The sequence below is a fragment of the Marmota monax genome, unplaced genomic scaffold (assembly GCF_021218885.2).
Source record: "Marmota monax isolate L192 unplaced genomic scaffold, Marmota_monax_Labrador192_F-V1.1 WCK01_AAM20220418_F8-fsc00024, whole genome shotgun sequence".
Taxonomy (NCBI): Eukaryota; Metazoa; Chordata; class Mammalia; order Rodentia; family Sciuridae; genus Marmota; species Marmota monax.
The window spans coordinates 22,626,238-22,653,386 of NW_026695224.1; the positions used below are offsets into that span (position 1 = coordinate 22,626,238).

Here is a 27,149-nt window from a genome sequence, read left to right on the forward strand (position 1 = left end):
CCTGCACACATATTAATTTCCTGTCACTCTGCTGTGATGGCCTTTCTCTTCTTTGAAATCTTCAGTGGCTCCCCATCGTGTGTCAGAATGGAGACCAAATTCCTCAGCCTGTCATTCCGGCCTTCAAAGATTTTGTCCTTAGCTCTCTCTCCAATCTGTCTCCCACCATTCTCCAGCACAAATCCCTCACCCTAGTCCATCTAGATTATTTAGTACTTCCTCTGCCTATAGAATGTGTCCCAGCTCTGCACCTAAGAAACAAATGCCAGGCCCTCAGGCCCCTTTTAAAATTAGCCCAAATCCTGGCCATACTAATTAGCTGCTTGACTTCATTTGAGTTATCTGACTTCTCTCTGCTTCAATTCTTCATCTGTGAAATGGGGATAATAATAGTACCTACTCCATATGGTAGATAAGAGAATTAAATTAACATGTGTGGTATTCAGAATGGCACCTGCATGTGGTAAATTCGTGTTAAGTGTTTGCTCTTATTATTTTCCCCATTCCTCTAAGCCACAATTCAAGGCAAACCTTTTCTGTGAATATTCTGCAGAATGTTTTCATTTCCCAATGCAAATTCATGGTTCTTGTTGGACAGCATTTTGATGGCACTCTCTTTGTCCTTAGCTTCTGGCTTTGTGCCCTCTCCTAGCCTCTTCACTTCTGGGTGGTAACATGGCCCCAGGGCACTATACTCATACTGTGGTTCCCTGAACCCTAGCCACACCTTTGCAAATACAATAATAGTCCCTAGATTAACTCTCCTTAGAGTATGCTAACTCAGGTGTGCTGCCCTGACTATGCACTTCTCCATATAGCCCTACCGGGTGTGTAGTGTCATGTTACCAAAGACACCAAGATCACAGCAAGCAGGTAGTAAGCCCACCTCTGCCTGTTCCCCAGCCCATTCTGAGGAGGGCTGTATGCTAGGGTTTGAATGTTGAAACTTAATCCTCAATGGAATGACATTAGGTCAAGACTTTCAGAGGTACATAAGGACAAAGCATGGAGGCACCATCCATTTCTGGTGAGAAAGCAGACCCTCACCAGACATGGAATTTGCCAGAGTCCAAGCAGACCAAAATGATCACAGTAGCTGTCCTATAGTAAGTTGTAAGGTGGCTATTTCTACATCAGAATTTATTAATTGGAAGGTTTTGCCTTGTCTTAGTACATTTGGGCTGCTACAACAAAAATACCACCAACTTGGTGCCTTCTAAGCAACAGAATTGTGTTTCTCACTTTTCTGAAGGCTAGGAAATTCAATATCAAGACACTGACAAATTCAGTGTATGGTGAGGGTTCATTGCTCACACACAGCATCTTCTGACTATGTCTTCACATGGGCAAGGGGTGAACAAGTTCCTGCAAGCCTCATTTACCTAAGCACTAATCCCATGTATGAGTATAAGGCTCTCATGATCAAACTGCCCTTCAAGGCCCTACCTCTTAATACTACCACATTGGGGATTAGCTTTTGACATGTGAATTTTGTGGGGGGCACAAACATTCCCAGATCACAGCACCACATTAAGAAAACATTCCAAAGCTTAGAGCCTTAATACAGTAAGTATGCATTGGCTTACCATTCTAGGGGTTGGCGGTATGGGCTGGGCTCAGCTGGGAAGTTCTTCTGTTGGGTTCTCCTAAGCTTGCTTATACAGCTGCAGTCCACCTAGAGGGTTATCTAAATCCTGGTGGTCCCAGATGATGTCCCTTATATGTCTAGCAACTGAAAGGGATCCACAAGGGTGACTGACTCATATGTCTCCAGTGTCTCATAGGCTAGCTTAGACATTTTCATATGGTAATTGGATTCCCAAAATGATGAAAGCAAAACCCAATGTGTAAGTATCTTTCAAGCCTCTGGTTGCATCAGGGTTTCTAATGTCCCACAGGTACAACCCAATTCCAAGGCTGCCCAAATTGACCCACTTCTTGGTGGGAGGAGCTGCAAAAGATGGCAGCCATCACCCTTAAATCCCCCCAAACCAGGGATTGAACCCAAGGCCTCAGACTCACTAGAAAATATACATATATTTAAATCTACCCCAAGGTGCACACCTTTCTGGAAAGATCTAAGCCTTGATGACTTCATATCCCATGTCCTCATAACCCAAGTCAGAAAAGCAATGTGGGCCACCCCTGTGTTTTAGGAGGTGGAGAGTGTCTTCTTTCTAGTTTGCCGAACCTCTGACACTCTTCCTGCCTGTTACCACGAGACTGAAAATAATCCTGAAAGGGTAGTCTCTTAAAACTTTTCATGAGGGAGTGGAATTTTTTTTTAATTAGCCTTCAGGAGAATTTTAAAAAGAATCTTTCTTTTCTTCAGTTGCCTCTCCCTTGTTATAAATTTTAACTCCACCCAGTGGCACACCACAGCCAGCCAGCTTCTCCTTCCTACCCTTCCACACACTGTGTGCTTGGCAGCCATGCTCGGCTCACATTGCCACAGAAAGAGGAGGGAGAGTCTTGCTTTCCTTCTCCTCGCTTCTTCCCTCATGGAGCTCACTCTTGTCTTCTTGCTCATGCTCTGTACCCCTCTGATGCCCTCCCAGGAACAGAAGACCTGAAAAGCTTTCCTCTAGGGCCACCTTATTACAGACCCCAGGTTGGAGACTACACACCATGGCCCAGAGACATAGCTAATAGAGTGGACCTCCAAGAATCCCCAGGACAGAAAATTAATCTAAAAAGTAGTTGTATGTGAAATTATATTTAAAGACACATGTGAACTTGACATGACTAGACATTCATTAATTCATTTCACAAGTATTTACGGAGTACTTAACTACGTGCCAGGTCAGAGGACTATAAAACACTGTCCCTGACTTTATGAAACCTGTGGGAGAGAGAGAGACACATGAAGAGAATGTCAAGTAAAGTATGTCTGTTAAGAAAGTATGGAAGGGAGTACCATGCAAAGATGTTAGGAGGCACTGTACTTCACCTAGGTGATGGAGAAAGACTTTCTCAAGGAGAGACTGTCTGATATAATCAAGCCTGGAGCTGCCCAGTAGAAATACAATCGTGACCCATGTCTGAAATTTTAAGTCTTCTAGTAGCCACATTAAAAAAGTAAAAACAAACAGGTAATAATAATCTTGATAATATATTTCATTCAATCCAATATATCCAAGGTATTACCACTTCACTATGCAATCAATATAAAAATTATTAATGAGATCTTTTACATTCTTTTTATTGTACTAAGTCTTTGAAACCCAGTACGTATTTTATACTTATAGCCCATCTCAATTTGTATGCCAAATTTTCAACAGTTAAAGTAAAATGTAGTCCTCTCAAAGCAATTAAGTTATGTTTAACAGAAACATATTTTATGTTGCTTCAGTTTAAAAATTGTAATTGAAATGAAATAAAGTAGGAAATTCAGTTCTTCCCTGGCACTAGTCACATTTCAAGTGCTCAATATCCATGTGTGGCTACTGGCTACCATATTGAAGAGCAGAAGTCTAAAAGGATAAATATATGGGAAGCAAAGAAAGAGGAGGGGCATTATGGTTTGTATGTGAGGTGTCCCCCAAAAGCTCACGTGTAAGACGATGCAAGAAGGTTCAGAGGAGAAATGATTGGGTTGTGAGAATCTTAACCCAATCAGTGAATTAATTCCCTAATAGGGATCAAATGAATGGTAACTGGAGGGGCAGAGTGTGGCTGGAAGAGGTGGGAATTGGAGCGTGGCTTTGGGTTATATATTTGCATCTGGCAAGTGGAGTCTCTCTCTGCTTCCTGATCTCATGTAAGCTGTTTCCATCTGCCACACACTCCACCATGATGTTCAGCCTTACCTCAAGGCCCAAGGAATGGAGCCGGCCTTCTATGGACTAAGGCTTCTGAAACTGTGAGCCCTTGAACTTTCCTCCTCTATAGTTGTGCTGGTCAGGTCTTTTAGTTGCATAGCAAAAAAGCTGAGTAAAACAAGAGGACAGGGCAAACAAACAACAACAAAAAAAAAACAGTATGAACAAAGGCATATAAAATAATATAGGGTATAGAATTCTAAACAGTTTAATATTTCTGTGACAGAGTGGGCAAGACAGGAAGTGAGCCCAAGGTGGGATAGTCATAAAGGCCCTGGAGTTCTCCAAAAGAATCTAGAATCCTATATTTCATGAGTGTTCACTTAATATGGGGGAAATTGAGAGCAAAGGAACCCTGTGGAGTAGGTTCTGCTGGAGCCATTGAAACCTACTGGGAATGAATCCACCCTAGGACAGAGGCTCAGCAAGTCCTCAACTAGGATGAGGAAACTTGGCCTTAAGCAAAGGAGCATAGAGTAGATGGAGAGTGTGTGTTCTCAGAATATTAGTAACGAGATCAACTCTAACAGGTCTTATTTAGTAAGGACACTGACTACTCATAGGGGACATTCTAGTAGTGAGGCAGGCCATGTGGCTGGTCCATCCAGATGCTCAAGAGTGTAACGAAGGCGCAGAGCTTTCCTTCCTTCCTCTCTGCCCTTGCATCCACAAGGGTGACCTCTTCCAAAGGCTTGCTTCACTTGGAATTATAAGACAGCTGCCAGCTGAGTCTAGAGCCCTGTATTTCCTTGTTTGTGTTAAGTGGTTGAGACTGCTTCTGTACCATCATTCTGAGTCACATTCCTGAAATTTTCCTGATGGGACCATCCCAGGACACAATGACCACCCCTGAAAGAGTGACTATCACCAAGGAAATAAAATGTGCACCCTGGCTCAAGTCATACTGGGTTCGCAACTGCAGTGGCCCACAAAGCCCATGGGTTGCATAGATAGACCGTGGGAGCTTGACAGAAAATCTGGACATGCTAAGATATTGGCACTGAATAGCAACCAACTCATGTCAACTACAGTTCACCCTGTGGCTACTCAACATCTGCTCATTCCTATCTTCCATAGAAACACTTTCACAAAGGCCCAAGACCACGTAAAAATGCATGCAACTCAAATGGAAAGAACCTGAAGTTTCCACAATGACCACATCCTATGAAATCCCTCTCCTTGAAATTAGATGGTGTCCTCTATCCCCATTTCACCCAATACCACAAAGAAAGAACAAGATGCATACAAAAAAAAAAGTTGGGGAAAATGGAATGGGAATAATTAAGAATCCTGGCAGTAGAAAGAATTCTTGGCATCCAACATAGACCAGGAAAGATCGTCCTTCTCCACTTGTCCTCCATGGGAGTATTTGAGAGAGGCATTGGGAGGTTGTGCTTTCTAGGAACAATGTCACAAGAGCTATGTTTGGTGCAGGTTTGGGATATCTTTGTCTGTTTAGGCTACTATAAATAAACTACCATAGATTGGGTAGCTTACAGCAATAGAAACCTAGTTCATCCTTTTGGAGTTTGGGAAGTATAGGACCAAGGTGCCAGAAGATTTGGTGTCTGGCAGGGGACTGTTTCCTTGTTCATAGATGACAATCTTTTCAGAGGCAAAGTGCCAGAAGCCACCTGTGAATTACTTGAGGGTCTTCTCTCTGTAAGGGGGAAGCCACAGAGATTTTAGGTTTAACCTTGGGAACTATCCGTAACTCTCCCACACAATAGATTGCCCAAGGCACGTGACCTTTATCTGCGATCTACTAGGAAGGTCCCTCACAGGAGCTCCAGAGATGGGCATAACCCATTGGGAACTGGACAGACCACCTTCTACCTTTTTTGGTGAAGAACAGTCTATGGAAGGCCTTTGATGATCCCCAATATAAATAAAGCAAGTGTGGGCTCCATTTTGCCTTTTTAGTATAGAAGCTTGATCCATATGGCTAGCCCTTCCCACCCTCACTGTTTGAAAATATTTTCTCTGTCCTGTGGTTTTTTTCATCATCCTATTTTTCTTAGCTTTTATTTTGCAGTCAGCCCATTCCACCAAGGGAAACCCCATTTCCACCACCTGCACGGGATGTGGACGGGAGAAAAGGAAGTCTTGTAGACTATTTCATAATGCCACTCATAGAGGCTCTCCTGTCATGACCTAATCACCTGCCACAGTCTCTACCTTCTAATATCATCACCTTAGAGGTTAGGATCTCAACCTATGAATTTTAGAGGGACATATCCAGTCTGTAGCAAGGAGCTAGAGACTGTCTTCAAGTTTACTCTGAAATGTGAGCAATTGCAAACTATTCCCACTCTCTCTTGGAATTTCTTTGGCAATGCACATCTCACAAAAAAATTAATAGGTTTTTCATCTGTTTATTTCTAGACAACTCTATTGAGTACTAATTCAAACCAGATATTTTACTTGGTTATGCATTTTAAAACTGGAAATTTCTATTTTTCTAGCCCCAAGCTCCTAACTAGTTCTCAAACTTTGGGGCCATGACCCATAATGAAAAATGAATTTGACTTACAACCTAGTCTATAAGTATACATGAGTATATATTAATATGTATATATGCATTATCATATCACAAATTTCACACCACAGTACTTACCCTCAATGCATATGTTGTATGCTGATATTTGTATTCTGTTCTATCTTTTAAAAAGACTGAAAGAGGGCTGGGGATGTGGCTCAAGCGGTAGCGCGCTCGCCTGGCATGCGTGCGGCCCAGGTTCGATCCTCAGCACCACATACAAACAAAGATGTTGTGTCCACCGATAACTAAAAAATAGATATTAAAAAATTCTCTCTCTCTCTCTCTCTCTAAAAAAAAAAAGAATGAAAGAGGGGCTGGGATTGTGGCTCAGCAGCAGAGCGCTGTGAGCTTTGCGCATTTGAGGCACTGGATTCAATCCTCAGCACCACATAAAATAAATAAACGAAATAAAGGTATTGAATACATCTACAACTAAAAAGAATATTTTTTAAAAGGAGAAGAAGAAGAATGAGGCTGGGGATACAGCTCAGTTGGTAGAGTATTTGCCTTGCATTCACAAGCCCCTCCCCCCCCCCAAAAAAAAAAGAATGAAAGAAAAAAAACTAAAGAAAGAGTAAAGTTAGTCACAATCCTCCAGTGGATCTGCAACCCACTAATGGGTCACACCCAGAGTTTGGAAGCACTCTCCTTCATTCAGGCCTCTCCCTTGCTTTGGCCTCTGCTTGGAAGGAAATAAAGACACTAACCCTGGGTAGAGATTCCTTGATAACTTCTTCTTACAGAACAGGAGAGCCCAGGAGGAAGTGCATCTGGTTTCTTCTGTGTTTCAGAGAACCTCCCTGTGTCTCTGTGTATTAACCCTGGTTTGAAAAAGAAAATGTGTTTTTTCTAGGCCTGCAGGACTTTCAGTTGTCCTGAGTTGCAGACCACAGGTGGAAAAGGACCTCCCTTAGGACTGCTCCCTGGTCCCTTCTTTCCCTTCCTGCTGGAAAACAGGCCACCATCAGCCTGCCTCATATAGTACTTCACTAAAGGCTGCCAGAAGCAGCCAACCCCCTTCAACATCCTGAACTCTTTCTTCCAAACTAAGCTTTGATGGGCACGCAGGTGCATCCCTAGGTACATAAAAATGAGTCTCACTCTGCTCATAATGAAGACCAGCACATTCCCAGCCCAGTTCTGGCAGCTCCATTGGCCATGTCCGGCCTCCTCCTTGCAATGCCACAGTTTAGGGAGTATTGCTTTCTCTTTTTTTAATTTTTTTTAAGGGAGTATTTCTTAAAACACTTTCTGGTACAAATTCTTAGTCCTCATTCTGAAAATTAGCCTCACTTCTCTGAGCTTTCTTTGTCCCAAGGAAAATGCCTGAGTGAGAGTAACTGTCAGCAAATCCCTGTTAATGGGTTAGTCAACATTTTCAAGGGACCCCTCTCCTCTCTCTAGAGAACCTGGAATTCACAGGGAGAACCTTGAAAACAAAATCAATCTCCAAGACTCCACGAGCATCAGGCAGGGTGATGGTGGGGTGGCAAAAATAAGTCTTTGGGAGCCTGGTGCCCCTGGATTTGAGTACTGGCTTCTTTACAAACCATGTGAACTTAAGTAAGTTATTTCTCTAAGACTCCTTATTTGTAAAATTCTAAGTAAAAATGCCTCCTATGATGGTGAGGGCTAAATTAATGATGTAAGTCTCTAGCACTATATCTACCACAGAGTAGATAACCCCCAAATTCAGGCATCCCATTCTAGAAGCAAAGAGATGCCAGAGAGTCAGAAATTCTAAAGGAAGCTAAGTATAGATAATGGGCTCCAGGACTCCATAACCTTGGGGCAGGGGTGCACCTTGAATTCCTGGGTCAGATCCAATGGCCTCCCTCAAGGCACAAACTCAAGGGTCTGCTGGAACTTGGGGATGAGGGACAGGTAGGGTTAGGGTCTGGTTTCTTCAGCAGTTGCTCTTGACCCTCTCCAGTATTGTCTCCTACAAGGAAAAGCATGAGCCAAGAAAACATAGAGAGATCTAGAACTGCTAAAAGCAGCTCCTTCTGTGAATTAGGACTTTTCTATTGTAGTCACAGCAGGGCCTAGGATCCCAGGGCAGGAACTGTGGTCACCCTTTACCTGTGAGCTGCCCCATCAGACAGGCCAGCCATCCACCATGTGAGGTGGCAAAGCTTAAATCCTTAAAGAAAATTACCAAATGCATCTGCCTGATTCTTTTTATACCAACTTAAGGGATGATTAATGAAGAATATTAAAAATGCAACTTCAGCTAACAAAATTCCAACTTTCCTTCAATCACAATATGAAACCACCCCCCAAATAGCCTCAGAAAATGAGTAACATACATGCAAAACCCATTCCCCTAAAAGTACCTAAAACAGTCTTGGACACAGAGATGATTTGATCGAACCCGTCTACTCTTGAAACACAGAAATGAAGACAGTCTACCCCACCGGGAGGAACCAAGACTTCCCATCTGTATTTGTTCCACTTCCTGCCACCTCTTCTAGAACATTCCTTCCAGCGTATTTGTGGCAGCACTCACCTCCTTGCCTCTTCCCAGTAGTTCACCTGGTGGGTGTACGTGATTATAGCTTGTGAAGGTTCTTGCTTAATTATAATTACTCACATGAAAGCAATGCCTTAGATGATGATGCCTCATTCTCGAGGCTGTAATGTGGACATGGGTGTGGAGAGATGTGCACCATGGATATCAGGGCCCGTGATTTTTAATTTCTGGGAGGCAACTCAGTGGAAGCTGGCACAAGATTTTGTACTTCCTCGGGCCTTTGGCTAACCCTCAATTAGAACTTGTTCTTAATTTCCCAGCCCGGTTTATTGACCTTCAGGATATGGTGAAAGATCTTACCTTCTCCCTTCCTAGGAATATAAACAGCCTTTCTTCCTCCCTTCTTCCCATCTGCCTCCTGGCTTTTTCCTTCTCTCATCTTTTTCCTGTCCCCTTTCCTTGGCGTCACTGTCTTAAGGGATTTTTCAAGGTTGTCTTTTTTTTTTTTCCCAAAAAGACACTTTGAAAACCTCCAAGGATATGAGAGTCAAGGTGTGGGATCACTGTGGATGCCTGGGTCTCAAGTATACAGAATGAGCTCAACAGGGGCTGAGACCCCTCACCTGCCCAGCCAGGCCCTTGGCCAGTGGAATCCCTGCACCAGCAGCCCAGTGCAGAAGGAAAGAAGATGGTGTCTGGGTGCTTCTTCCTTCTCTGCCATTACCTAACTTCCCCCTTTCCCACCATATTTATTTGCTTTATTCACTTATTTGTATTGGTTGGTTTGTTTGCCTACTTGTTGGCAATCCTTCCTGCATGGCTCTGTTGTCGTTGTTTCAATTCCTGAGACCTGGGCTCCCACAGCTCACTGTGTCACGGGTCTTCCCCTGCCCTTCGGCCCACAGCTCTCTCTCTCCCTATTTTATGGAATCCTCAGGAGTCTCCTGCTTCTCTTTCTCTTGCCACCTCACCTCTCTTCTCTGCTGGCACTGTTCCTCGTGTCCCTCCCTCTTATCTCTCTTGAGCTAAGGTGCCAGCAACAGACAGAAGAGAAAAATGGAGCACACTGGGGAGAAGTCTGTCAAACATGCCCAGGGCATTTTCCCAGCTTTTTCTAGAAAGCCTCTAAGAATAGAGGGAAAGGACAACGAGACCCCTAGATCCACAAGTTCTAGCTTCTGCAACTGCAAACCTGTTCTTAAGCCCCTCTAAAGTGAGTCCTTGGTACAGGAGAGTCAGTGGGCTTTGGAGTCAGGAAAGACCAAGTCTGAATCTAGGCAGCTTGAGACCTTGCACAAATGTGCCAAACCTTCTGAACGTTGGTTTTCCCACATGCAAAATGGGGGTTGGTGATTTCTACAGTTTGGACATGGTTTGAGTTCACACCCTGAAGTTTCATGTCCTAGAGGCTCAGACTCCATTGTGGCAGTATGGAATTGGTGGACCCTTTAAGAGGAGGGGCCTAGAAGAAGGTGGTCATGGGTGCTCTCCCCTCAAAAGTGATCAACACTGATCTCAAGAAGTGGATTTATTCCCTTGAGAATGAGTTGCTATAGAGTAAATTCAGCTGTCTCAGCTCACTTTCTTGCCTTCCTGTCTCATCATGTCATCTCTTACACATGCACTCCTGCCATTGCGATGCCATCCACCATGAGGCCCTCACCACAGCTGAGCAGATGCTGGCATCTTGCTTTTGAACCTTCAAAACTAGGAGCAAGGTCTGGGGGTATACCTCAGTGGTAGAACACCTGCAAAGCATTTGCAAGGCCCTGGGCTCAATCCACAGCACTGCAAAAATAAAAATAAACAAATTTTAAAACTGAGCTAAAAACCTCTTTTCTTTATAAATTACCCAGCTTTAGGTATTTTGTTGTATGAACACAAAATACAGTGATACTTCTTGGAGACTTTGGAACTCAGTGAAATAGCAAATATGGCAAATGTTTGGAATGTGCTAGACACACAGTGAATATTAATTTCCTTTCTTCCTCCCAGAAAATCTGTGAAGATTTAGGATAAATAACCAAGCTTGGCAGGTGAAACTTATGAGAGCCCAATATTTCATGGATTGGTTTCTATATGAGTAGGTGCTGTGGTTGGCAAGAGCCTCCAGGTCAATTTTCATTCTGATTATGCTGTAGAAACTGCATTTGATTCTTTAATGTTTAAATAGTGCCTGCTTTCTCTTAGCTGGCATGATTGTTAGACCTCCCATTAGTGTGCTTATTTATTTATTTTTAATTTCACTAGCAATGCATGAAAGTGTTCTCATGGGAATAAAGCGAAGTCAAACGAGATACCATAAAACAAAAATGCTCCTTGACCACCCCCAATTTGGTGGGTTCCCTTCACACTTTCATTCACATGCATATGAATGGATAGATTACTTTTGTGAATTTAAACATAGATGGCTCTTCTGCTGTTGCTGTGTTGACACCCAGCCATGTTTCCTTAGTAGTATAAAATGCTCTGATGGTCTTTTCTTGTTATTATCAAGCTCCATATCATTTTTCTATTTACTGCAGTTTATTCCATAATCCTCCCATCAAACTGTAAACTCCATAAAGAAATGTTTTGTCTTTTTTACTTATTTATCCCTTGAATGTCAAATACTACCTATCACGTGGTAGGTGTTTCATTACTGAGTTAACAATTATAAATACCCCTTAAATGTTAAGTATGAATATTCTGTGTGCATTTTTAACTATTCCCCTACTGATGGAGAGTTAGGTTATTTCTTCCCCTCCACCCACTACAGATCACCCTTTAGTCAGCATCCCTGGTTGTGCACACATAAGTGTATTTCTCTAGTGAAAGTTCGGAAAAATGGAATTGACAGAGCAAAGATGACTTCTTTTCCTAAATAATCATCAACATTACCAAAATATCTTCCAAAGACTTTGGTGCCAGCCTATGATCTTATTAATAATAGCTTTCCTTAGATGTCTTTTTGACAATATGTTTCCAAAATAATCATGTGAAGTCCTTTTTGTTTTGTTTTGTTTTTATTTCAGGGAAAGAGAAGGAAAGCTGGTAATTACAAGTAAGGGGACGTGCAGAAATTTGCTCATTCATTCATTCATTTTGTTCAGTCTCTGATTCCATCCTAGGCTTTGGTCTAAATGCTAAGCACATAAAGACAATGACACCTGAGGTACACCCTGGAGGATTTCATAGTCTAGACTTAATACTTAAATTCTTAAAATGCAATATCATAAAGAGACATGACAACTAAATGCAAGGTATCATCCTGGATTTGATCCTGGACTAGGAAAAAGTATAGCTGTGGAGAAAAATTTTGAGATATTTGATGGAGTTGATACGTGGTCAGCATCTTAGATAATATGTTGATGTTAAATTTCCTGATTTAGATCCCTGATTTAGATTATTGTGCTATGTTTATGTAAGAGAATATTTTTGTCTTTTTTTTCCTTTCAGTACTGGGGATTAGGGATTGAACCCAAGGACACTTTACTACTAAGCTACACTCCCAGCCCTTTTTTTTTATTTTATTTTAAGATGATTTTACTAAGTTGCTCAAGCTAGCCTTGAATTTGCTATCCTCCTGCCCCAGCCTCCTGATTAGCTGGAATTAGAGGCATGCACTACCATGCCCGTAACATTCTTGTTCATAGGAAGTACACACTGAAGTGTTTAGGGGCCAAAGGACCCTTTTAAAAGTCTTCTGACTTTTAAAGTGGTTCAAAAAACATACATCCATATGACTCAAAGCTGCCCAATGGAACTCCCTGCAATGACAGAAGTGTTCGGTTCCCGCTGTGACACAGTGGCCATTTGCCACATGTGACTTCCAAGAACTTTAAATATGGCAGATGTGACTGAGGAGCTGAGTTGTTCATTTTATTCCATTTAAATTTAACAGCCAGTGAGGCATGGTGGTGCACACCTGCAGTCCCAGCAGCTCAAGAGGCTGAGGCAGGAAGATGGCAAGTTCAAAGCCAGACTCAGCAACTTAGTGAGACCCTGAGCAACTGAGTGAGACCCTGTCTCTAAGTGAAAAATAAAAAAGGGGGCTGTAGTCAGTGGTAGAGTGCACTTGCCTCGCACATGTGAGGCACTAGATTCAATCCTCAGCACCACATTAAAATAAATAAAGATATTTGTCCATCTACAACTAAAAAGGAAAATATGTTTTTTAAAAAATAAAAACGGCTGTGATGTGGCTCAGTGGTTGAGTACCCCTGACTTCAATCCCCAGGACCAAAAGATAGATAGATAGATAGATAGATAGATAGATAGATAGATAGATCGATAGATAAAATTTAATAGCCACATGTGGCTAGTGACTACCACATTGAATCTCACAGATATAAACATACAAAGAGGGAAAGAATAATTAACAAATGGGACAAAACATAAAGAATTAATGAACTTGTATAAAGAATATATAGAAATTGTCGCGCCTGGCATGGTGGTACATGCCTGTAATCCCAAGAATTCAGGAGGCAGAAGCAAGAGGATTGCAAGTTTGAGGCCAGCCTCAGCAACCTAGTGGAACCCTAAGCAATGAAGCAATCTATTCCAAAGAATAAAAGGGCTGGGAAGGTAGCTTCATATACAGCACAGCTGGGTTCGATCCCCACAACCAAAAAAAAAAAAAAAATATATATATATATATATATATATATATATATATATATATATATATATATGGAAAGTCTTTGGGTTATTCTTATAGTTTTAAGTTTGAATTAAATATATATATGCACATATATATTTAAATTATAAAATAAATGTAATATTGTGATGGGGAAATTCAAATTAAAGTATTATTGATATACCTTCTTTACAATTAAATTATCAGAAATAAATAAAATTATAATGGGGTAGAGATATAGCTCAGTAGTAAAGCATTTGTCTTGTGTGCACTAGACCCTAGGTTTGATCCCCAGCACCACAAAAAATAAAAATAAAATATATTATCCAAGGACCAAGGAAAGGGCACCCTCACATGTTACTCTTGAGTGTGCAAATAGGCACAACCTCTTTGAATATATCCTACCTACAGAAATACTTCCAAAAGTAAATGAGAAAAGATATAATGCAGTTTTATTTGTAATACCAAGAAATTGGAGATAACAAAAATGTTCAACAACAAAAGAACAGTTAAATGCTTTTTGCTTTGTCCTTTTCTGGGTTACCATAAAGCTCTTCCATGGATTGCGGTAAATACGCACTGGCATAGAAAGACATCCAGGTGAGATTGTCAGGAGAAAGAAAAAGAACAGTTTGAAAAACAAAATGTTTGCAGATACTTCCTGATTTTCAGTGGTGCAGCAAAGATGTTTTTACTTCACAGTGGCGTAAAAATGTACCCCAATGGCCATCGTGTCCTTCATGTTTGGTGCACTGTTCAGTAATTTACATGAGATTTTTACTCAACACTTGATTATAAAATATGCTTGTGTTAGGGTCTGGGGTTGTGGCTCAGTGGTGGAGTGCTTGCCTAGCACAGGTGAGGCCCTGGGTTCCATCCTCAGCACCACATAAAAATAAATAAATAAATAAAGATACTGCATCCAACTACAACTAAAAAATAAATATGAAAAGAAAAAAACATGCTGTGTGAGATGATTTTGCCCAACTGGAGGCCAATGTGGGTGTTGAGCGCATTCCAGGTAGGCTGGGCTAAGCTGTGATGTTTACAGTGCAGGTGGACTAAATGCACTTTTTACCTACAGCATCTTCATTTTACAATGGATTTATGGGCCGTGGCCTCGCTGTAAGTTGAGGAGCATCAGCATCTGTAGTAAGATTGCATTTTTTGTGATAAAAATACTAAAACTGCACACACGCACACAGACATACACACAGGTTCACACATTCGTTCACTCACATTTGTATGTGGCAGAGGGAAAAGATTGGAAAAATACACACAAAGCAGCAGAATGTTCTCCCCAAATTCCTGGAATCCTATGGAAAGACCACCCAGCTCCACCTCTCGAGTCCTCAGGCTGGCTGCGGAGGGTCCTCTCTGAGGCGCCTTGTGCTGTAACAACAGAAGTGCCTCTGGCCACCCAAAAGTCCCAAACCGGTGCCCATCAGCTTGTTAGCTGCACTTCTGGGCTTGCACCACCACATCTCTGAGAAATGCCCCCCTCCCACAGCTGGCTGTTTCCAGCCCCATGATGCCCCTCCCCATGGCCACCAGGTCTGCAGGGCAGGCAGGGTCATTAGTGAGTTCCAATGAAGGGAGTGTTTATTATTGTTGTCGGTTTGATGCTGATCCCAAAAGGACCTAATCAACAGGTAATAAGACCTCCTGGGAGCAATTAGAAACCTCAACTTTAACCCTGTTATAACCGCAGCAGAGAAAGCCAGATTGCAGCAGCCTGTGCCCTGCAATACACAAGGCCTGATGGGACAGGGACAGCCAGAGAGGACTTGGGGGGGTGTGCTCAAGGAATGGCTGCGAGGGGAATCTGTAGGGTGGCAGGGGGGTGGGGGCAAAATTCAGTTTACCCAATAATATGCCTCCTCCTCCTCCTCCTCCTGTTCCTCCTCCTCCTCCTCCTCCTCCTCCTCCTCATGCTAGAACACAAGGTTCAAAAATAAGCCATGGCCCTACCCTCAAGGTGCTTATGGCATGGGAGTAGACTCACAATGCAACAGGCACTATGCTACAGAACAGGTTTGTTCAGGGCACAGGGCCCCACAGAGGATAGTGTGGTCAACCTTGTTGGGTGAATCTGGGAAGGGAAACCCACCAAAAGAGTAGTGACCTGGAGTATGCAGACAGGGGCATAAATGCCCATTTTTTCTAACATGTATCTCCTTTTGCCTTTAAAGCTACCTTATGTCCTTTTCCTTTTTAAATAAGGCTGTATACAGGACCAAGATTGTGGCTCGCTCAGTGGTAGAACGCTCTCCTAGCACGTGTGAGGTCCTGGGTTTGATCCTTAGCACCACATAAAAATGAAAAAAATAAAGGTATTGTGTCCCAACTACAGCTAAAAAATAATATTTAAAAAATATATTTTTTTAAAAGGCTGTATACAAATACAAATTGAATAACTAAATTTTTAAAAGAATATTTCGCAATTGCAAGTGACTCACTCACCTACCAACCAATTGGTTAGAAAGTTAGTCCCATCCATTAGCAAAACTTAATAATGCCCGATAAGATAAGCATGGCCACCAGTGCATGGTTACATAATTATTACATGAAAGTACCCTTGGACCTGGACCCACTCGCTACACAGGCACATCTTGGCTGTGGATGGATGGTCGGTAAATGTTTTGATGACTTAAACTTTCTAAGGCAGGACCCTTGTGATGAATGATGGGGACTAGGAGACAAAGTCACATCTACCCAAGCCAAATTTGCCCCCACTTTTTTCCAACTTGCACAGAGTTACAACATCTCCTCTTGTTATTTTTACGCAAGATTTTGCATCTTGCATAAAACTAGCTGCAAATGTCATGTCACCCGGGTTGGCTGATTTGACCAGACCCAAGAGCACAATAAAAATAGTGAAACTGGATGGTAACATGACAGCCATCTCACGGCTCAACCTTTTATGTCCTTTGAAGAGCATTTGTCCTTAAGAATTTGGACATTTCCAACTTGCTTAACCCTGGTTTCTCATCCTTCTAGAACAAAAGTCCTGGAAACCAAAAAGTGACACCATACAAAAACTAGTATGCACTTTAAGTCTTCTCAAGAGCTGGTAAAGAGTTTCAAGTTTATTAATTTTTTTTAAATGTTAAATTCCACCAATCCTTTTATAGCCAATTCAGTCACCTCACACCTGGTACCAGGGTGTGGGAAAACAGAGCAAGACAAGATTCTTGCCCCTGAGGAGCTTGCACTCTTACTGAGGGAAATGGGCAGAAATCATTGGAACACTAAGGAAAAAGGTCAGGCAGGAGCAGAAAAGTTCAGGAGCTTGGAGGTGAAGCCCTTAACACATCATGGAGATGACAGGTCTTAGGAAGGCTTCAGAACAGCACTAGAACTGGGTTTCACATGATGGAAATTTCCTAGCTCTCAGGCTGCTGGTCCAGGCAGAGGATATTACAAATGCAAAAGGTGGTAGATAGAAAATTGGGGTGTACGCTGGGAAAGGGGAGGGATGAGGAGGCAGAAGGCTGGATCCAAAGAAGCCTCTATCATAAAGATCTTCAAGGAAATGGCCAAAAAAAACACTTTTTTTTAAATCTGGAAAGCCATGAAAGTATCATTTTTTTTTTAATTAACAAAATATGGCTTTCTTTCATAAAGGGCCCAAGGATATATTTGAGTGAGAGTTTATGTCATGGAGCACAATGGATGGCTGGGAATAGTGACCAGATGTTTCATAGCCCTGTTCCTTCCAAGAACATTTGCATTATCTCATGTGCTCCCGGAATGGTCCAGTGACATATAGTTTGACAGGTCCCTGCCTTCAGGGAGTTCACGGTCAAGTGAGGGACAGACTTGTATTTGATCACTCAACCATATGATGATGGAAGCAAATGTAAAATGCCATGGGAGTGCGTGCAAAGGCTGAAGGGTGGTCAAGGAAGACTTTCTGACATGAGTGACATTTGAGCTGCACATTGAAAGTTAGCCAGGTAAAGAGGATACAGAGTCGGGTCCACACCTGAAGTCAACTGAGACCCAGAAGGTGTTTTTCTCCGGAAACCCTTATTATTCCCATTGCTTTTATATAGCCAAGCCTGTGAACTAGGAGACAGCCAGCCTTCATTAGAGTCCCTCTAGCTCTCTCAAAGAGAAGTTCTCCCTCCTGGAGCAATTTGGATGCAGCACCTAATTCTGAATGTGGATATCAAACATATCACATTTCCCAATTATTGTGGCAATGGCCTCTGTGCCTGTCCTTCTGGAGACCTCCTAACACTCCAAGTGGAGACAGGGGCATTTCATAACCTAAGATATGGATTTGCTTTGCCCCAAAGCGTCTTAGCCAGCTCTTCCTGTAAGGCCATTGTCATCAGTGTTCCATGGGGGCCATGAGCCACGAAACAAGAAGATTGACAAGAAGGGTCAGGATATTTCAGTTAGCTTGGGACTTTGGCCAGATCACTAAACTCCTGGCCGTGGTTTCTGTTTTTCTCGTAGTATCTGCCAGAACAACCCTGGTTGAGCTGAAGATTCATAAAGATGATCTCTGTAAAGAAGTCTACCCACAAAAGTTATTGTTATTTTATAAAACCCAGAAAACATTCATTGAACTCTTAGAATTTTCCAGGCATTGTAACTGGGACAGAAAGAGGAATGAGGCATAATCCCCACCCCAAGGAGATCATGGACTCACAGAGGAGTTCAAATACAAAAACAAATTAACTGTAATACAATATGAAAAGTGCTATAACAGAGTGTTCAAAGAGCCGTGGAAACATGGGTGAGGAAGTGATTAATTCTCATGGGCTGCCAGGGGAGGAGACAAGCCAGGGGCAGGAAGCCACTGAGGGACAGGCCTAGAGGAAGGAGGGAGAGTCTGGTTTACAGTGTTCAAGTGGGTAATGAAGGGGGATGGTGCTGGGGATCTGAGACACTCTTGGCCTGGGAGAACCGGGAGACAGTGGAGATCTTTACAAAGATGTAAATGTGAGAACACCAAGGCCCAATGGCTACCACTCATGAGCACCTAACATGTGCCAGGTACCATATTAAATACTTAACATGTGTTTTTGCTCTTGACCTTTATTTACAACAACCTATGAGAGAGAGAGAGAGCCTATTATTACTCTCCTTTTACAGAAGATGAATGTGAGGCTTAGGCAGGTCAGGAACTTGCCCAAGTTTCCCCCAAGAAGTGGTAGAGCTTGGGTTCTGACCTCAGAATCCCAAAAGCTCAGTGTTGTTATGGTTCTTGTTGTTGGGTTTGGTTTTGTTTTGTTTTGAGGGGTTCTTTTGTTTCATTTATTTCCGACTTGACAAATGCAGACAAATTGAAAGGCAAAAATACCAAAGAAAGAAAACCTAGCTATCCTCATGATTGTGAAAATCTTTGGAAGACTGAAAAATGTATACAAACATTGCCGTGTGTCAGGGTCAGCGTGTGATTCATAAATTTATCTGTTCAAGTCAATAAATATTTCTTTGAAGCAGGAACATTATGCAAGGTCCTATGCTAGAGAAAATCAAAGGTGACTTTAAACAAAGAAATTAACTTCCAGGAGGTTCAAGTGCAGTGGAAGAAATAGATAATCATGCTTAATTTAGTCCAGAAAATAAATTCTGGAGAAGTGGGGCAGCATGAATGCTGGAGTTAGAGGCCAGAAAACGCCAAGTTTAAGATGCATCCTGTGGTGAGATCATATGAACAGCTTCAAGTTTGTAATCTAGGAATTCCAAGCCAAGTAGGGATGGAAGGAGGATTACTGGGGAGGCAGCCCCCAACTTGCAAGGCGCATGTCATGAGGTGTGAGGAGACTGGAGGGTTGAGGTTTGAAGTCTTGGGGCTACAGAGCAGCAGTGTCATTAACAAAAATAAGGAATTCAGAAAAAAACCAACCTGAAATTGAAATTGAACTTAGAAGAGATGCTAGACGTCTATGTAGCACAGAGATGGATTTTTTTTTTTTTTTTTTTTTTGGAAGGGTAGTTTTCAGTCAGGGAAGATTTTACTCCTTAAGGGACACGTGGGCAATTTCTGGACACTGTTTTTGGTTGCCACAAAGGGCTACTAGTATCTAGTGGGTAATGGCCCTACAGTGCCTGGGAAAGTCCCTACAATAAAGGAATATCTGGCCAACATGTCAGTAGAGCCAAGGTGGAGGGACCCCAGCCAACAGCATGTCCCAAAGTATGATCTAAATATCCCTTAAGAAAGTGGAGAAACAAGGACCATTCAGAGGCCATTAGCAAATGTATTGCTTTTCAAAGGACACATTTCTAGTGATTTTTAAAAATCCTTAGAAAAGGTAACAGAGCTGTTAAAGGATTCCAGAATGCTCACCTACAATGACTACATTGTAGGCCCCCAAAGAGCTAATACCACTCTGCCTGGATTCTTTCTTCCTCCTGTCAACACATGGGGGATGGAGTTGTCACCTTCAGATTCCTCCATTCCTACACCCTCCTGCCATACACCTGCAGGAAAGGAGAAGTCCTACAGAATTCCACTCAGCATAGCTGCATAATAGAGCAGTATCTTACCAATGGGATAATTGTATCATTCCTGCCAAAAGATGATGTTCTCAACTTTGTGAGTGATTCTGGAAAGTCCAAAATCCACCTGAGAAATTCTGATTCTGTAGATCTTGGATGAGTCCTATACATTAGTACTTTTAAAAAATTCTTTCAGAAATTCTGATTTGGCGGGTAAAGGGAGGGGGCCATGGACACACTGAGGGACACTTTCTCTGATGGTGCACACTGGGTAGAGGAGGGAGGGGAGGTGAAACCAGGAGGTTGTGTCACCTTGGCCAGGAAAAAGCAGGCAGGGCTTGGAGCAGGTGGGGTTCAGAACAGGTATCAGGGAAGGAATGTGGGGATAAGAAAGGTCTCAAAAACCAGAGGAAGGATGGGGTGCCTCCTAGGAATGGGCGAAGAGCAGAAGGCAGGTGCTGGGGCCAGTTGTCCCCCCATATTTGGCCTTCAGCATCCTTTCTTTAGAGAATCCTGAGACTTGGATTTTAACCTGTAAACTGGAAACGTTGGAGATATTCCCATTTAAATGGAATGAAAGGGCTGTCTTTCATTCTCCCACCTCCTGATAGTTCTAAGAGCCAAATTCGGCCAAAGTTGATCAAACCCAGCAAACTTAGGCCAGACCAGAGAGAGAGAGGCACACCCATTGGTCAGGTCACGCCAGCTCTCGGGTATCTAGTGCAGGTGTTGATTCACTCCATATTTTTTTGAGTACCTACCGTGGGACAGTTCTAGGATGTGAAGGGTGTGCCAGGCCAGGCATTATTGTTCCCGACTCTCTGCTCTTTCCTTCCTTCTCTGCTCAACTAGCCCAAGTCTCAAAAATGAGGCAAAGGAGAGGAAAAGAGACTGAACAACTCGATCCACTCGGCTACTTGCCAGTGGTGGAGCCCTAGAAATTGTCCATAGTTAAGGCTACAGCATCTCCCCAAGCCTCTTTGTCTGAATTTCCCTGGCCTCGTCCTCACTGTAGTGTGCGATTACCATGTTGAGACACATCTCAGGTCCTCAACTCAGAGTCCCCAAGAAAGGGAAGGCCACTGAGAAGCAGAAACTCCACTGGGGTAATAGCTAGGTATGTTATTGACCCAGATCAAGCTGGACATGTGACCTGTCCCTGCTCTCTCCCTACTCCTACTCCATGTCTGTTACTACTGAGAACAGGGAGCACAAAGTTCACGTCTTAATATTTCTAAAAACTGCTGTGTTAAGAACCTGGCTTTCTGGTATGTGACAAAAATGAAAAAGAAAAAAAAAACTCCAACAACAAAAATTACTATTCAAAGCAAAGTATTATTTTAGGGTGACATTATTTTTTAAATTCACATTTTTCATTTGTTATAACATGTAGCAGTTCTGTGAACACATAGATAAGAGGATACAATAGATATTTGACAGTGTAGTTCTCAGAATATTTGCATATCCAAGAGATTATTTCAGCAAGTATACTTAGACTGACCCTATTAACCATTCACAATATTTTGTCTTGAATCCAATTCACACTCTATAGACATGTCCAATTCACATTTCAGCTCTTACGCTGTTTTCCCTTTTAGACTTTGTATGAGGAAATAAATCCATAACATCAAATTTCATGACAACATCTGCTCTGGCTGACATGATTGAAAGGGAATTTCACTCATCCCAGGTTATTCTGTTTCTTAATTTGTTCTTTAGCATACCTGAGAAGCAGCCTGTTTTATCAAGTCCACCGTAGGGAGTGAGGGTTACTGGCGCAGAATTCACAACCAGCACTAGGCTTGGCAATGCCACAGGGCCACTACCAGAATCCCGCTGAAGCTATGGTATGGACAGGATGGCTGGAAAGGAGTTCCCAGGCAGGAATGGCTTTACCACTTGTGTCCAGGCCAACTCTGCCAAGCTAGCAAGCAGAGCATTCAAGATGAAGGTAGATCAGAGAATATAATGTGCAATGAACTTTTTTTGAAAAAAAAAGTATAATAGTCAAAATATAATAGGGACTCTGATACCTATACATCTATGTGCACAGCAGCATTATTTCAATAGCAAAAACAGAGAAACAACCCAAATGCCCATCAGTAAATGAATGGACGAACAAAATGTGATATATGCATACAAAGGAATATTTTTAAGCATTAAAAAATTAAGTTCTTGCACATGCTGCTGCATGGATGAACCTTGGAAACATTATGCTAAGTGCAATAAGTCAGACACAAAGGGACACATATTGTATGATGCCATTTACATGAAATGTCCAGAAGAGCAAATCCATAGAGACAGAAAGTAGATTAGAGGTTCCCAGGGGCCGGGGGCAGGGAAGCAGGGGAGGAGGGTGGAGGATCTTTTTGCCTAATGGGTAAAGAGTTCCTCTTTAGGGTGATAGAAAGTTTCAGAGATAGATAGTGGTTATATTTGCACAACATCTTGGATGTGATTAATGCCACTGAATTGCACACTTAAAAATGGTTAAAATGGTTAATGGTGTGTTGTATATATTTTCCCACCGTGAATGATCAGGGATGTAAAATATGTGTGTAAAACCTAAAATCAGATAATCCAATTGAAAAGAATCGTGAAAGCTACAAATGGGAAACTAAACAAACGGAAGGTGGATAAGATGGCCAGCAGCTGTCCCAGAGCCAGTCTGTTGAAACCACCCCAGAAAGAAGTATACCCATTCCTGTGCTCTCAGAGAAGCCTGCTGGATGTGGTAGTTTGTTTGTGCTTATGGCTGTGTTTCAAGACCTCATCTATGCCTGGGGCAAAGTTACCAGTCTTCTTGGGCCAGGTGCCCCTCCATGCCAACACACTTGATGTGAGATGAGCTTCCAGAAGCTTCTTGTTCCCGAGCCTCCTTCTGCCTTAAGAGTTTTAGCATGATGTCACATTTTCTGCTTTCTCCTGACTTCCTTGCCTCCCAGCATCAGGACTTTAGCGACAGTCACTACATATTAGGAATCCCACGTTTTCATTGTTTTAAGAAATGTGAAGGAGTCCTGGAGGACAGCCCGCAGGATGCTGGGAGCTCTCCTGAACCTGCAGGCCGGGAAGAACCCGACTGCCTCTCAGCCTCTCCAGCTCCTGCTTGTTGTCATAGGAGATAGAGCTACCTTCTGGAACTGTTTGGGGTGGGGGGCCCCAAAGCTAGCACAAGCAGCAGGAGCAGGCAGGCGGGCAGTAGAACTTCCAGGACCCCAGGGGATTGTAATCACATTCCCTAACCAGGTGCTGGGTTAGGGCTGGCCACGTCCAACCTTCTTGGCCTGGAGCCAGTGTTTCCAGGCCTCCCTCCACCCCTCAGCTCCTTCCCATCATCTTTCCAACCAGAAGCTTGTTAACTGTTTTCCTGTGCTTTTATTCAGATTTCAAGGCACCCTCTGTGTGTTAAACTTCAAAGAAAGTTTGCTGCCATAAGTGCAATGCTGTAACAAGTGGAAGCTGTAAATGGTTCTGTTGAAAATGGTTTGTTAAAACGAAGAGGCCGGGACACTTTTCTGACACTTTTCTTTTTCCCCCCACTTCTTTCAAATGAATTTTTGCATTTGTGCCCGGATTAAGTTGCCCGGTATCAATCCTGAAAATTTCAAAGATGAAAAGCAGAACCGCCGCACTAATATTTAAAAGGTAAAATGATTACAAAATGGCACCCAGCCAATGTTTATGAATCACTGAATATGAACATAAAATCATAAAAAATAATCACCAAAAGGTAAATAAATTACCCAGCTTACTGCTTATTTTCACGTAGGTTCTGACACAAAAGCTGCAGCCATGAATGATTTATACCTGTTTTAACAATAATACTCATTCTACTGAAAGATGGTCAGCACTTGTGCTGCCACGGGCAACGTGCCAGTTGTCGAAAGGTTAATGTTTCAGCAGCAATACATTAAATTATGAATAATACCGGTCCCAAAATGGAAGGTTATTAGCTCAGTATGCTTAATTAGCCCAGCTAGAACTTTGCCATCAAGCAACTGTGCCCATTACTTCAGCAGTAGCTACGATGGGGGATGGCATCACTGGGGTTCTAATGCCAGAGCGGGTCCAGGTAGAGGTAGGAGGCATGTGGGCGTGTCTTCTACTTTCTTTTCATCTGGCATAACATTATGAGAAGCATCTCAGAAGCTGTTTTTTTCAGGATTCTGAACGTTCCTGGGGTTTATCTGTGAACACTTTCCAGAAGGAAAGAGCAAAAACTGTTTTTTTTTTGGGGGGGAGCTTGGTACTCAGTGTTGTGGACCCATCTGGAGCAACCACATCTGCTGGTTGCTGCTAAGCCTAAGCCCTAAGGTAATCATGGACAGGTTTGGATGGACCATGAGCACCCCTCCAACAGAGCTATTTGTTGAACAGCTACTATGTACCCAGCACTAGGCAACAAGACATACACTTTTTTTTTTTTGATCCAAGAGAATGAATGACAACCAAGTTAACCAACCATGGGATCATTGCATTCATTACAGTCAGATGACTGCCATGAAGGGAGGATTTAGAATGCCAACACCTGGATCAGAGTCAAGGTTCTTGGAGCAGGTTCCCATTTATTCCAGTGTCTACAGTGTGAATCGCTGAATCTCAAGGAAAGGATCCTCCAGGGATAGAATTCCAAAACCAGACTGTGTCTACAGAAAGAATGTTGCTAGAGAAAGATCAGGCATTGCTTGAAAGAGTATTGGATGAGGACTTGCCTGCCAGGGACATAAGGAAATTATTGAGCACTGAGCTCGGGTGGGGTGTGCATGTGTGTGTGTGTGTGTTTAAACTCACGTGTGTGCATGTATACACTCTCAACCCCACAACCATCCCAGTCCTTCCCCCAATCCTAGCATTGCCCTGCCAGGTGCTCCAGTTTTAAACTCAAAGTTTACAGCCAGGGGAAGCACCGGGTCCCACCCATGCCAGGCCATGCCATGCCGGCTCCATCTGCTAGAGCTGAGCTGTCCGCACCACCGCCCAGCCCTACTTAGTACTATTAGTAGCTTGTTTTTCTAAGCCCTAAAATTCATTTTCTTTTCCCGCCTCGCTTCCAGAAAAATAAATAAAAGTGAACACATCACTCATTTAAGACGAGGAATGGAATTTAGGTTGCGTTTTTCTTTCTATTTTTATGATTAGTTAGAATTTTCCTGGGAACGCCGCCAGGAGGGCATTATGGTGAGATAATGTCCCGTATTTAATCAGCGCTGCAATGGCGAGCTGCGTTCTGTGGGGAGAGGCCGAGTTAACGCATCCTTCTCTGTCTTGTCTGTTTTCAGAAGTCCACCGCTGGGCCCGAGATGAACACGAGACCGAGAGATGGCAGGGCTCCAGGCTGGTATGATGGCCTGCGAGTGGACAGGGAGCGGCCGTGACTCCATCTCTTCTCCTAGGACTTGTCAGCCCCGAGAGTCCTGGAAACCCCAAAGAAGAGAGTAAAAAAGAGCCCCCCTAAACTCACCAAGGTGATCAGCTGGGGCTTCCCATCCACTGGACCTTCCCAGCATTTCCTCTGCAGCTACCAGACGCCTGCTGGTGGGGCGCACTTCCTGCTTCCCAATGTGCATCTTTCCCCCTTGGCCATCCAAACACAATGGGCCAGAGGAAGCACTCGGCCTCTAAGTGAACCTGGAAGTCAGCGCCAGGTAGGACGGGTCATCTCCTTCGCTCTGCATGTGCGTGCGTCCAGTTTGCCCAGGAACCTCCTCTGGAGGCCACTGCTGTTGCTTTGCAGCTCTTGGAGTTGCTCTTGTTTGCACAACTGTTTGCTCCACGGCTGACGGGTGAAGGGAGATCCCTGGGAGAGGTAACACAGAAAAGGATTTCTTAGAGCCGTGGCTGAAAGGAAGGAAAAAAGACCAAGGCCCAAGGAGAAAGGAGGGCTTCCTCCTGGAGATGGGGAGCCCCGAGAATAGATGCATGGATACAGAATAGATGCACGGATGGCCTGTCTATGGAAACAGCAGGGTGGGCAGGAGAGCAGGAGCGTGCCCGGCACACAGAGCCTTTCAGATTTACTGTCGTCCCCATTAAACTGCGGGTCTGCAAGAGCCGTCTGTTCAGGTAAGGGCAGCAGAGAGAACAGGATGCCCCAAGCAACCCATAAATAGCAGGGTGAAGACAAAGTGTTTATTACTTAGCCTCATGAAGCCCATATAAGCGCTCTCCCAGGGTGCGCAAGAGCAGGAGTGAGTGTGAGCAGGCCCACGTGTGTGTCCCAGGAGTGGGAGTCCCAGACACAGTGTTCGCGCTTGGCTTGACTCTATGAAGGCGTCTATTTGATGGAACGTCCTGGAACAGTTCATAGCCAGCCCAGCAAACCTGGTGTGGAGACAGAGCTGGCTTTTTCTCTTTCCTTTTCCTGTTTGCAGTGAGAATAAGGCCTTTCTCTTCTCAGCCCTTTGCTCTCCCCAAAGTTGTCTCACGAGGTCATTGCCAGATGGCAGGCTTCCTTTCAGTACAAGGTTTGGATGGAAACAATACTCTGTTTTCTGGGGGTTGGTAAAGCTCTGGGCCTGACCAGCCTGCACTAAATTTAAATGGGCTATTGTTTTAGTAGGGACGATGGTTTCTTCAGAAACTTGGGCCTATGTGATGCTGGTCTTTTTCCTATGAGTGTAGGATGGAGTTTGCCATCAGTACAGAGCAGCAGAAAGGTACTAGAAGGTCATCATGTTTGGTTTTAACCCAAGTTGGGCCACTCACTGACTGTGTGTCCCTGGACAGGTTACTAAGTGACTTACCTTTCCCATCTGAGCCCTAGGGTCCTTATTTCAGATGAGTCTATCTATAAGATACCTTCTGGCTCATTCTTTGATTCTTTGATTGGGAGATAGTACATTACCATGTTCAACAATGAGCTTAAAAGCACTTTCTTTGCGCAGCTTATATATCAACGGCACTGGTTTCTGAGAGCAGCTAAGGATATGTGCTGAATGTTCTATTGAATATCTTGAATAATGAATTTATTGGTTTGCTGAGGACTGTGGAAAGTAGAAGCGTTCTGTATTGTCAAGTTCTAGCATCTCGAAAAATCCTCATAGATATTCCTCAGGGTTTTTAGCTGCAGTAATCTTTGTCACCATTGGATACTATTTTGGGGAAGAAAAAAAAAGCAGCACTTTCTAAAGCTACCTATCAGAATTTCTGAATGAGGCTCCATCTGATGAGGATCATCAAATAGATTAAAGCAATTCACCAAAACTAAGGTTGAGTAGTTTGGGTCATTAC

General features: G+C 43.1%; 1 long non-coding RNA gene across 1 annotated transcript in view; it reads left to right on the plus strand.

Moving 5' to 3' along the window:
- LOC131423834 (uncharacterized) overlaps positions 1-26,563 on the plus strand; it is a 96,707-nt gene extending 70,144 nt beyond the window's left edge. Inside the window, exon 3 of the long non-coding RNA XR_009225909.1 lies at positions 25,199-26,563. This is a non-coding gene — a long non-coding RNA (uncharacterized LOC131423834). The remainder of the gene's footprint in view (positions 1-25,198) is intronic.
- The last annotated feature ends 586 nt before the right edge of the window (positions 26,564-27,149 follow it).